The following is a 10,071-nucleotide window of genomic DNA, read 5'->3' on the forward strand; positions in this document are numbered from 1 at the left end:
CTGGAGAATGTATATATGTGATTTCCCACAGGGGTTTCCTCCTGGTATTACCCCTGGCTTAGCTAAGAGTATTGCATTCTTGCTGAGAGCAGTGTTTATTTCAGTCTCCCAATGGGGACTGATGCCGGGTGGGGTAAGAGAGATATACTCAGGTGTGGGAATTAGGAACTGGGAGCCAATCCCAGGGTTTCTCCCACCTGACAAATAAATAATAGTGATGAACAAACCTTGCAAAGAACACACTTTGAATGCAGAGATGCACAAAAATGACAAGCAATGAAAGAATACAGGAAAACTAGCTTTTCCTCAAATAAAAATGCTTGGTTCAGATTCATTTGAGAGTTTTGGATCAAAGTCCAAGTAAAATTTATTTTATCCAAAAGTTTGCTTATTTCTAATAATGTAAATTACTTATTCCTCGGATAACTGGGATCAGTATTATTCTGTAAGCAGGGACGCCCCTGGGCTCAGGACAGACCACCAAAACCTTGAGAAATGACAAAACAAAGAGGGCTTTTTTGGCCATCACTCCATTCAGGCAGGGCCAATTTCCACACTGTTACGCCACAGCAGCAAGCAATGCACTTGTATCAAACTTTAGTCTCATACCAGGCTCATCTTCCTTCAGAGAGGCTGTCAGGAAGCAGGCTTCCACAGTCTGACCCAACAGCAATCCCACATCAGGCCTCTTTCCTCTCAGGGAGAGTCCAGCAAGAAGCGTCTCTCAAGCAGTTCCTAGCCCCAGGCAAACCTCTTCCACAGAGTGAGACCTGGAGATCTGCTCTCCTTCCTAGGCAGCTACCAATTGAGCTGGGTTTTTCCCTTTCAACCGCTCCCGCCAAACTAGACACTACTGTATGTGTAGTGGGGTGGAGCTGATTGAGCCCACAGCAGGAGGTTAACACTTTCCTAGCTAGTCTGGGGTTAGTGCAGCCCAGGGGTGGCCAACCTGTGGCTCCGGAGCCACATGAGGCTCTTCAGAAGTTAATATGCGGCTTCTTGTATAGGCACCGACTCTGGGACTGGAGCTACCAGCGCCAAGTTTCCAATGTGCCGGGGGGTGCTCACTGCTCAACCCCTGGCTCTGCCACAGGCCTTGCCCCCCTCCACCCCTTCCTCAGATATTCCTATTTAGCTGTCTCACATGGATATGTCTCTGTATTGCCCTTTAGGGTGCATGTCTAATTTTGTTTTTCAGTCACTTCTGAAATAAAAAAAGACTCATTCAATTTTAGCTGGTCACATCCTATTTTCCAAAGAAGACAAATCAATGTAATTAAAATACAGTGGGCCAGATTCTAAGGTTTGGCTGAGTTGCATTTGCACTCTTCTGCTCCCCTTGCCTGAGGACAGAGTGTGGGGGGACAGGAGGCAGTGTGCCCCCACTGCCCAGTGTAAGTTAGAGCAGTCCTGATGCTGCTATAACTAATGCCAAAAGCAATAGCCCCCTAGGGGCTGTTCCATTGGCCCAAGATCTTTGGCACACGAGATGTCCTGGCCACTCCACTTTCCTCCACCAGTGTCCCCAGAACATCCACTGTGCCAGAGGAAGGAGTTAGTAGTATAATAGAGCTTTCTGCCCACTCTGTACCATACAGCAGTACAGAGGGGACAAAGTGGTACCAAAGAGCTAAGCTAATGTATTATTTGTGCTCATTTATCAGGAACATCTAGTCATGCACAACTGATGTCATTGCATCCATTATCTCTGTGCTTCAGTAGAGACAACACTATGTGTCAGTAAAATTGCTTATGTATGGGTCTCTTGTGGTGTGTTTAAAAGGATCAGTTACTTTTAACTGCGCCAATCTATTTCAGTAGAAGACCAAGAGCTAAATCATCATTGGTGTAAATCAGCACTGTAATGGTGTGGCTACTATTTGCACCAGCTGAGGATCTGGCCCCACAGACTTGGAGCAGGGCTCATGACCCTCCCAAACTTCCAGAACAGTGGCCATCCAAGTCCAACCCATCTCAGGATGGGTGGATGACATACAAGTTGAGAACTGTTGTTTCAGGCACTCTTCTTTTTCTCATGCCTTTTCACTGGATTCTTGGGAAGACATTTATCCAGCAATGGATAAAACACTTGGCTGTCAATCAGTTTGCAACACCAAATGAAACACTTCCTTCCAAACTATTAGATTAGCATTTTGAACTGAAAACTCTGCTGAACATTTAATTACAGATGTGCCTGTGGCCAATTGAATGACAGATAAGGTCATAGCAACTGGGGTTTGCATACAAATATTAACAAGTTGTAGTATTTTAAGCAGTGATTAACGGCTTGTCTACATGGTACGTTAGTCTGCACCAGAAGGGTATAAATTCTAATATGTAGAAATATGTTGCGCACTAATTGGACTGTGAGGACCCTGCTGGTGCACACTAAAAGTTCCCTGGTGAGCATTAATATAGTAACATTTGAAATTAAGACAGCATGAATGTGCACGAGGGGACTTTTAGTGTGCACCAACAGGGTTCACATGTGCCAGATAATGCACACACTAGTGCACCCTAGAACTTACACCGCTATAATGCGGACTAACACGCCATGTAGACAAGCCCTTAGTCTCCCTGCACTTCATTTCATTTTAGCATGAGAGCTAGTAGCAAACTGAATCACAAGATAGCTTGCTACTATGAACATAATTAAATGAATATCGCTAGATACTGTCTGATCATCAGCCATTTTATCTTCACGACTAAAAGCTAAGTGGTAATAATTCCCTTGTGACAAAAATTCATTGAAACATTGCAAGGTAAGACCAGACACTAGACCCCTAGTTTATGCCCCTCCAGAAATACAAAGTAGATGGAAAGCTGTTTTGACCAGTTCTCTGGGGACTCCCCTGACCTGGAACAAGACCCAAAGGGATTAGTTTGGTTCAGGGATCTCAAATCCAAACCCACCATCAGCAAAAGTTCCAGAAGTTTAGATTTGAGATACCTATTTGAGCCTACCTGGCGGCTATTAACGTTCTAGTTTGAAGTGCTGCATTGCTAGGTAGGCATTTGCTTTTAGATAATAAAGGATATACATGTGATCACAGAATCTAAACCCTTAACCTTAGCAGAAATAGGTTTCTTTGTAATTAAATATATAACTTGATTTAAAAATATATATAAAAGCAAGTATGGCCCAGTTAATTCCCAATATCTGAAATATTTTTCAATATGTGGGCACTGCTATTAATCTAATTTACATAAAATAAGGTAGGCTTTGACCTGTATATGTGCCTCTGCAGTTTCTACTGAATATGTTTAATCCAGTATATTCAGTAGATAAAGCATAGCATAAGCCAGCGAATAAGGCTATTCTTTCCAGAAGGAAGTGAAAAGTCAGGACTGCATGTCATTCTAAGTAACTACAGCAGTTTTTTTCCTCATAAAGGCAAAATACTTACTTTTTCTTTGCTTCATTGAAATGATTGATTATCCAGTGGCAGAAAAAAATGCTGCTTATAAGATGATACAATAAAAATATGAAACAAAGGACCGTCAAGCTAACTTTGCATTGTTTGAGTACAAAGGCTCATAAAATCTAATAATAGTGGGAGCACACGTTACTTTCTTCCATCTCCACTTACCTACGGCTGCAGAGAAGCTTCTGGTTCAGCATCTTTGATTCCTAAAGATCCCAAAGCGATTTTCCAGTACTGCCATTTCAGACATTGGCCCAAATTTTAAAAAGGCCAAATACTTTTTGCTTTAAAAACTGGAAGTGTTCTATGTCCTGTTCAGGGAGAAATGGCTGGCAGAATATTTGTATATCTGCACTATGGCCATTATACACTCTCAGAATCATATACTTCATGCTTGAAATAATAAAGAAAATTCCAACAGTCAAATAAACTGCAGCTATGCAAATAAAGTTTCTGAATTTCAATTCGATTTTAAACAAAAAGGTGCACTGGGGATCTTTGCTTTTCCTCATTACAACTAAAGGAATCTAAGCTATGTTAATGCATAGAGAATAAAGATATTTTCTCTGGATTACTAAGAGCTGCATGGGCAAATAAGCAAATTAGACTGTGCATCCATTACCCCACAAGCAATAATATTACTGTACTTGAGACTGGCATGTCAAAAAAATACCTTCAAAATAAAGCTAGGGATATTTGGTATAAATTGGTTTAGCTTCACTGACTTCAATGGAGCTTTACGGATTTACACGACCAAAAGATCTTGCCCTAGATATACAATATTGATGTATGTTACCTGATAACACACAGTATCAGAGAGGATTCCTATGCTGCTGCTAGTAGGAGTGAGTGTATATCTAAATTAATAAAAATGTATATCTGCACAAGTAATATTTTACTCTAAATCATTGACTGGTGGGGTACAGGTTACTGGCTATTGTCTAGATATGAACAAATGCTGAAATTTCAAAATCAAAACTCAGCTGAAACTACCAAGTTTATCACACTTCTAATTCAAGTGACTAAACTTCACTTAAAATTAGGGTCTGGTTTGCAAACCTTAGTGAAACTTCTGAAATATCTTTGCTGAATTTTGAGTTGTAGCAAAATCCACACTGCAATTTTCTTTCTGTTCTGGTTCTGTTATGAAGATTTAACACAGTTCTAACAATTACTCCGTTTTGATTAAATGAAAGTACAACTGAATTCTCAGAAACTGGTAGATTTTTAAGGTCAGTAGGGAACACTATAATCATCTAGTCTGACCTCTGGCACAACATAAACCAAAGAACCTCACCCAATAATTTCTGTATCAAGCCCATAATTTTAGTTTGAGCAACAGCATATCTTTTAGGAAGACGTGCGTCTTCAAAGATTTTAAGTGATGGAGAATGGACCACCATGTCCCTAAACACATTCTTCTGAAGCTTAATTAATTACCATCATTGTTAAAAATGTGCACTTTATTTCTCATCTGAACTTGTCTAGCTTCATCTTCCAACCCCTGGATCTCATTATGCCTTTTTGTACTAGATTAAAGAGCTTTTTCTACTAGATTAAAGGGCAGAAATCTCTCCCCTATGTAGACAATGACCACATTACCTCTTAGCTGCCTCTTCAATTAAATAAATCATAGAAGGGTAGGACTGGAAGGGACCTCAACAGGTGGACATCTAGTCCAGTCCTCTGCAGTCAAGGCAGGACTAAGTAATAACCAGACCAAATGGAGCTTCTTTAGTCCCTCAGGACTTGAGAAGATGTCTAAATAGAGGACTTCAGTCTCTAGGGTGTCAATTTTCACAAATAAAATAATAATTAAAAAAAATTAAACCTCCAGTCCCCATCGAATAAATATTAATTAATGTGCCTACTAATGTCACTTTTCCTAGAAAAATTTCATCATAAGAACAGTTTGGCTCAGACCCAAAGTACCAGCTGATGATGATCACAACAAACTCTACCAGACTAGATTTGTCCATCAGACTCAGCTTAACTGAGACAAGAGATGCAATCTCAGGTTTAACCAACATAAGGATTATTTTATTTAATCAGAGAAAACTCTTAACATGGCCCCCCAGACAATATGAGAACACTTCTCAGCCACTCTCTCTCACTAGCACTAACTCCTTAGTATCAGCTCCTCATAGTGGAGGTCTGATTTAAGCAAAACACTGATTACTCTTTGCCACTTGGATACCAATTGAGACATTGCCGGAACACACAAAATGACAGAAGCCCAGCTACAATCTTTGTCTAAAGAGGAGTCAATGTGTGGAGTAGAAAAATCAGCACATGCTTTCAAGAAATCACAAAAACAAAAAATGTCTGATGCATAGAAAATGGGTAGGTTACAGAGGAGAGCCTGTATTATACAGGAGGTCAAATTAGGGGAGTACATTAGTCCCTTCTGCCCTTTATAATCTGTGAATCTATGGACTATTCTATCAATCAGATTGTTGCATTAGTTAAACCTTCAATGCCTCTTATAATATTTTGCTGCATGAGTCAATGAATACCCAGAAAAAGGACAAATATGAGACAAATGTCAAGAAAATAAATCATTATCAAAACTATGCAAATACAAAGGATACCTTAGGAGGGAGGGGGTTGAGCAACCAAAATGCAGCACAGATGACGTTTTAGGAGATATAGTCACCCATGTAAGAGCAAGATTAGCAATGGTTTCATCTTTAGTGATGCAACCAGACCAAGAGTTCAAAGAAATACTATTCTTCTAGTCGAGATACGGCTCCTTTTAAATGCTGCGCGTGGCACAAGTAAAGTTTGTTCACTGTCCAAATCTCTCTGATTGGAATGTCTTAGTTGTAGGTCTGCTATTTACAGGAAATACCCATGCTAACAAAACCCATTCAATGGAGTCAAAAACATTTCCTTCTTCTTATATCATGGAAAACCCTTAGAGAGAGATGTAATCTGGTGGTCCAAGCATACACGTGGGAGTCATGAGAGCTCTGACAATGATTCATTCTGTAGCCTTGGACAAGTCACTTAATTTCTCTGATCCTGTTCACCAATCTATAAAATGAGGATAATAATACTTGCCTATCCTCAAGGGGCCTGATCAAGTCCACCCCTACTCCTGTGTTTGGTCCTTGTTATATCCCACTGAAGTCAATGAGGTGACACCCATCATTTTAAAGGATCTAGTCCCAGGTTTGTTGTGAAGGTTAATTAATGTTTGGAAAGAAGATTGAAGGTGAAAAAATGCTATATAAACACTAAATAATTTATTTTTATCCCTCAGCATTACAGCATGTTTTAGTCTTCACAACATAGAAGTTCTTTAAGCATAAAAGAGGGAAAGCTACTGTCTAAAATTTACCCCCATGAGTCACCAATAAGTCCTACCCATGAATCGACTCCATAGGCTTGGCTAGTTGGGAGTTTTGTTAAACCCTCTGCAGAATTCCTGCATTTTAGGTGCTCAAATATACTCGGTCTCTTCTGATTTTCCTTAAAATTCTCTCAGTGCCTAAGAGTGCTGGAGGCACTTCTGGAGGTCTGATCATGAAGTCTTGCACTCCTAACCTGTTCTTGAGCTGTTCGTTCATACCCTTAGTGATTGCTTCAAATGCTTCAATGATCACTGGGATCTTCTTTGTTTTAGCTTTTCAGAATCATTCCACTTTGTGGCAGAGTTCTTCAGACTTTGCCATCTTTACTTATTATTATTATTATTTATTATGTTACTACAGAGTCCCCTAATACCATCTTACAATTCCTCAAACACTGAGTGCATTTACACTATGAAGAAAACATCTTGATTTTAAAATTGCTTATGATCCCTGACTTCTTGATAACTGAAGGGAGATGAGAGTTTATTTATATTGCAACTTTCATGGTGGCATTTATTTACTACTGTAATCATGAAATCCTGTAGGCTAGGTTTTTGTTTTGAGATTGCCATAATACAGAATTGTCTGCTGCAAATGATAGAAAAATATCTGTGATTTTTGTTATGACAAAGTGGTTTGTGCTATGAGTAACTGTAAAAAGATTATTTATTCAGGAAACAGAAACAATAACACATGACTTGACACAGGTGACTGTTCCCTCACCATTTTTTACTCATGTCCCTTTTGTGGCCCTTACATGACTGTCTTTTGTGTTTGTCACAAACTCAGTACTGTGACAGCCTGATCTAATGCCCATTGAAGTCCATAGGAGTATTTTCAGGGGCTTTGGATCAAGCCCCTAGAGACACACCGTGTGGCAGAGGATCACTTAGTTCATGCCTTGGATCTACTGAGAGACTGTCTGGGGGAGACCCCTTGGTTCATGTTCTTTTGACAAAAATTTCCATGTGGAGAGCAGCTTCAGAACCTCTCCATGCTAGGAGTTACTTTCCCCTCTTCAGGCAAGATAGCCCGTGAGGAATTACCCATGCCCGCCTCTACCGTCCAATGTCTCATATGGATTTACTATAACCAAGATTTATTAAGAAAAATAAGAAAAATTTCGATAAAACAAAAGAATCTCTTTACATATCACAGCTTTTTTGAAACCTTGTGCAAAGTTCTCCTTAGATGTATCTACAATGTCCCACCCACCTGGCTTCTCCTCAGCATTACACAGACCTCTCTCTCCTCTGATACAAACTGTTTTTCAAGACTCTGGCCACTGCAATTCATTTCACCATGAGGGGGTTTAAGTTTTGTTTCACAAAAGATGGTCATCCGGTTGTTCTCATGTATTCTCATACTAGACAGCCTCCAAATGATGGCTTTTCCTCAGATCCATTCAGGAGAATATGTAGTTCCTCATTGGTTGTTCATGAACTATAACAGCCATCTGATCCTCTTGTAGCTCGTACACATTTTTCTTAGCTAACCATCAGAAATCTCTAATATTTTGTCTCCTTTGTTGTTTCATTCATAATTTCTGATGCGTGGTCAAGTTTTAATCATTCTAATTCAATTGTGTAACTAAAGCAGTGATACTCACTGAGGCTTGGGAGCGGCATGTGGCTGTTTAATATGTCTCCTGTGGCTCTTTGCAGCACATGGTATTAAAACACTGTGTGAGTTAATTATTAACCAATCTAAGTTATTAACCAACCAGGATGCTTTTACTATGCTATTAACCAATTGGAGAATAAGTGGTCAGTTATTTTGCTGTGAGAATAAATGGTAAATGAAACCATGAATTCACACTATTGTGGCTCTTTTGGGTAATGTTGATCACTAATTTGGCTCCTGAACCACTGAGGTCTGAGTACCACTGAACTACAGTGTCTTCTCTAGCATAAGTTTTAAAAAGTTATTTGGTTTCACTTCAGAAAAACGTATGGGAGTATCTGAGATGTGACCTTCAGCAATACCCTTTGTGAATGCTAAGAGAAAACCCAATATTACATTCAGACTCTCAGCAATTTCTTCAGTCTCATTTCTTACTAACTTCTCTCCAGTCCCAACACAGAAAGGGTCTTGTAATTCTTTGCATCTATGTATTTAACAATATGCTTTCTGCTGATCTTTTTTTCCTTTTGCTTCTTTAAGTTCTTCTAGTAAAGTTTTCACTGTTAGTTTCCTGGTTAGTTTCCATTCAACCTTTTCCTTCTCTGTTATTTTAGATTTCCAATAAGAAGGTTTCTCTTTTCCCTTTAGTCTTTGTGAGTCATTGAATGAAGCCACATTGTTATTTCTCCAGTCTTTATTCCTCTCTCTCTCCCCCCCCCATGTACATACCCCCCTTTTTTGTACGCACAATATTTTATTGAGCATTTTCCACAGATAGAGTGATCGCAGAATTCAATTTCCACCTGAGGCTCCTGTGATAGGAATACTGAACCACCTGTGATGGGAATGTCAATATGAAAACTGGTCACAAACCATTGCTTTGAATGAAATCAATGGACTATATCTTCAGCTGCAGCTATGATATACCTGCACAGCTGATGATCTAGGAGGCGAAAGATGCTGTAAGCACCTTGTGTGTTCCCCAATCCTTGAACCAGCTTTGGATTTCCAGCAAGCCATAAGGAGACTTTAGCTACACCTCTTTTCCTCTGTCTAGAAACACCCTGATGCTAGGGTTCAGAATGAGGGAGTAGCCTCCTCTACTCTATTGAAGAAGCAAGTTAAGCCAGTTTTCTAGCTTCTTTGTGCCTTCTGAGTGGCACAAAGCAGCTGGAGTGGACCCAAAACCTGTGCCCCTTATTTTTTGGTGCAGTGATCTATCCCAAGAATCTCTGGCATACTTATATGTGCTACAAAAATGCTTCCTGACAAGCAAGTGGATGTGAGACTTCATATCCAAGTGGTTTTGTTTGCATAAGGTAGTCAATACCCAGCCAGGTAACTGCATTTCTTTGTTGCTTCTTCTACATTCTCCTTTCTGTCATACCTTTCTAGTCTGGCATTTCCTTTCTTTCTTGCTTGCTTGCTTCTCCTTTTTTCTTCCCGCCACTTTTTTTAAAATTCAGCTTTGCAGCCTTGCCTTTCCCCGTGATGGCACTGTGCATTCTTCTCTCCTCCACAACCTTTTTTATCACTGTATTCTTTCCTCTCACCCACTTCCTTCTGGCATTTTTTGTTTGTTTGTTTTTGCTTCAGGGTGGTTTTTTTCTGCTGACCTTCTTCCTGCTACACAGACTAAAATACACTTTTACATTATTTACTTTTTT

Source organism: Terrapene carolina, unplaced genomic scaffold (genome assembly GCF_002925995.2).
Source record: "Terrapene carolina triunguis isolate 2854851 unplaced genomic scaffold, T_m_triunguis-2.0 Scaffold58, whole genome shotgun sequence".
Taxonomy (NCBI): domain Eukaryota; kingdom Metazoa; phylum Chordata; order Testudines; family Emydidae; genus Terrapene; species Terrapene triunguis.